Raw genomic sequence first — 3,934 nt, 5'->3', positions numbered from 1 at the left:
AGACATGGCCGCCCGGCCAAACTGAGCAATCGGGGGAGAAGGGCCTTGGTCAGGGAGATGACCAAGAACCCGATGGTCACTCTGACAGCGCTCCAGAGTTCCTCTGTGGAGATGGGAGAACCTTCCAGAAGGACAACCATCTCTGCAGCACTCCACCAATCAGGCCTAGAGTGGCAAGACGGAAGTCACTTCTTAGTAAAAGTCACATGACAGCCCGCTTGGAGTTTGCCAAGATTGAACTATTTGGCCTGAATACCAAGTGGCACATCTGGAGGAAACCTGGCACCATCCCTACAGTGAGGCATGGTGGTGGCAGCAACATGCTGTGGGAATGTTTTTCAGTGGCAGCGACTGGGAGACTAGTAAGGATCGAGGGAAAGATGAACGGAGCAAAGTACAGAGAGATCCTTGATGAAAACCTGCTCCAGAGCTCTCAAGTCGTCAGACTGGGGCGAAGGTTCACCTTCCAACAGGACAACGCATGAGTGGCCTTGTGAAAAGTCTCTGAATGTCCTTGAGTGGCCCAGCCAGAGCCCGGACTTGAACACGATTGAACATCTCTGGAGAAACCTGAAAATAGCTGTACAGCAATGCTCTCCATCCAACCTGACAGAGCTTGAGAGGATCTGCAGAAAAGAATGGGAGAAGCTCCCCAAATACAGGTGTGCCAAGGTTGTAGAGTCATCCCCCTGAAGACTCAAGGCTCTAATCACTGCCAAAGGTACATCAACAAAGTACTGAGTAAAGTGTCTAAATACTTAAGTAAATCTGATATTTCAGTTTAGATTTTTTTCATTATATGGTATTGTGTGTGGATTTATGAGGGGGGGGAACTATTTATTAAATATTAGAATAAGGCTGTAATGTAACAAAATATGGAAATAGTCAAGGGGTCTGAATAGTCCAAATGCACTGTAAACACAACATGTAACAATTTCAAAGATTTTACTGAGTTTCAGTTCATATAAGGAAATCAGTCAGTTGAAATTCATTAATCTCTGGATTTTAAATGACTGGGAATACAGATATGCATCTGTTGGTCACAGATACCTTAAAAAAAGTAGGGGCTTGGATCAGAAAACCAGTCAGTATTTGGTGTGCCCACCATTTGCCTCCTTCGCATAGAGTTGATNTGGTCACAGATACCTTAAAAAAAGTAGGGGCTTGGATCAGAAAACCAGTCAGTATTTGGTGTGCCCACCATTTGCCTCCTTCGCATAGAGTTGATCAGGCTGTTGATTGTGGCCTGTGGAATGTTGTCAGGTGAGTATGCAGGCCATGGAAGAACTGGGAAATGTTCAGCTTCCAGGAATTGTGTACAGATCATTGCGACATGGGCCGCCACATTATCATGCTGAAACATGAGGTGTTACATGAATGACAGAAAATACACACATCAATGTAAATACAAAATGCAAGCAGAAAGAACAACATGGTCATAAAAAACAAACACTTTCATCAGTAGTAAGGTCCTCAATCAGCCTTGACTTGCCCTAAAGGCACAAAAACATCAAATATAAGAGCATTTTGAAGATTGTTCCACAAGTAAGGTGCAAGAAAAGCTCAATTACTTACTCAGTAGAAACCAAAGTAATTATCAGAGTTAACCATCCCTGAGACTGGGTGTGGTAACTTGTATGTCTAAAGTTTAGTAAAGATGTTAGGTACAGTAGGGACTTTTTGTAAAAGGGCTTTAGAAATGAAAACATAGCAATGTATCAACCTACGTGACATCAAAGAGGGCCAACCAACTTAGAGAATGCAGTGATGAGTGCTAAAATTGTCGCCCATAATAAAGCGCAGTGTGCTATGATAAACTGCATCTAACGACTTTAATGAAATGGCAACTGCGTTCATATAGATGTCGCCATAGTCTAGGACTGATAGGAACGTCGACTGAATAATCTACTATTTAGCGAGAGCAGGACCTATTTCTATAGAAGCCCATTTTTACTCTCAGCTTCTTAAACTCATCAATATGTTTTTTAAAAGATAGCTTTTCATTTAAAAAAATCCTTTATTTAGTTAGGCAAGTCAGTTAAGAACAAATTCTTATTTTACAATGACGGCCTACCCCGGCCAAACCCTCCCCCAACCTGGACGATGTTGGGCCAATTGTGCGCCGCCAACCTGGACGATGTCTGGGCCTACTATGAATGAATCCTCAACATTCAGAATCACGTTTTATGTGGGCCTAGGCCTACTCTGTTCATTTTGGTTTCTGAACTATTCATTCTGAATTTTGATATGAATTTCAGTTATCCTTGGGATTTGTTAAGATTGTAGTGAAATCAAATGTATTATATTCATTTTGACATAGTTATACAGAATAGAGACGATGAATGCTGTTAATAAAAGCGTTATTTTAACTAAATCATTCAACCGAATGGTGACGTCAGAAGTATAGTGCTTCTTAAGTGTCACGTTCCTCTGCTTGTCTCCATTCTTTCACCTGCACTGATCTAAGAGAACTGGACAGGCGAAAGCTAAATTGAAGAAAATATTATGAAGAACTCTAGTGACACCGTGTGGCTAGCCTAAAACACATAGAATCTGTTGCWTTTATTACTTTCAAGTACCTTCTACTCCTTCCACCCACTAAGGATGCACTGCACCATACAGTATCATGACAAAGATATCAAGTCATATTCTCTCCATGACTCACCACATGAAAACAAGCCACATGAAAACAACCACTCCACTCAAGGATGTTAATGAATCACTTTGTTGCTTAACAGCCTGACGACTCAAAACTTCCACTGTCTGCAAACATATTTTCAGACATCTAGCTATGCCTTCAGACGAACGTCTACCAGTTTATAACGCACTATAGCACCTAACATTCACAAAGGCTCAACTAAACACATTGTGCACCCTAATTGCAAAACGTTGTCTTCATGAACAATCCAATTTAAAGTGAAACACTTTCCAGTTTTGACTTAAAGACATTCTAAGTTGAGGGTCAGTTAGCCTAGTGGGGCGGCAGGTAGCCTAGTGGTTAGAGCGTTGGACTGAAAGGTTGCAAAATCGAATCCTCGAGCTGACAAGGTAAAAATCTGCCGTTCTGCCCCTGAAAAAGGCAGTTTACCCACTGTTCCTAGGCCGTCATTGAAAATAAGAATTTGTTCTTAACTGACTTGCCTAGTTAAATAAAGGATAAATAAAGTTCAGTTCAACTCCCTTTTAAAATGTAATGATTAACCTTGACTCTATGTGTGTGCAGAAGCAGGTCCCTTCAATGCCTTTGAGTCAGATGAATACTGATGCACTCACTGCCTGCCTGATGTAAGGTAAAGATAGGTTACAGACAAAGCTTTGAGAGTGGTTAGAGAATAGCTTAATGGAAATTAAAAAACTGTAGTCAGGGAAAGGGAGAGGGGGGAAAGATGGGGAGGGAAAGCAAGAGACCCATTAGTCGTGCTTTGGGTAGATGGTTGTCTATTGTGTGAGCTAAAGTATGCAAATTATCGTCAATCAGAGCATCCCTTTCTTTCACCTGTCCCTCTCTATTCTTTTTTCTCAGTTGGAGGCAAAGAGAGAGTTTAGAGTGATGCCCCAAATAAATAAAAAATACATAACAATCATCACAAATGTCAAGGCCTTCGATCGCAAATATTGTTTATTTTCTGCCTTGTTTTGTGTACTGTTGGGGGTGACAGAAAATGACACAAGGAAAAACACGTAGTAATAGTTCGTAATTACACACCTGGGACGATCTGCCTCTTTGAAAGAGAACACTTGGATACTACCATGCTGTGCGAGAAAATGAGTGATTCTCCACTTTCCTCAGTAGGGTAGTCATTGACAATACATGTATCTATATGTACATCAGCATTATGTGTGAAACAGCTTGCTGGATACAGTAAACACATGGCTCTAATACAGAACAAGATAGCTTGGTGGGACAACCCCATATCATATTCATTAGTAAGTA

This window comes from Salvelinus sp. IW2-2015, linkage group LG13 (assembly GCF_002910315.2).
Source record: "Salvelinus sp. IW2-2015 linkage group LG13, ASM291031v2, whole genome shotgun sequence".
In the NCBI taxonomy this organism is placed as follows: Eukaryota; Metazoa; Chordata; class Actinopteri; order Salmoniformes; family Salmonidae; genus Salvelinus; species Salvelinus sp. IW2-2015.
This window is presented reverse-complemented; position numbering follows the sequence as displayed.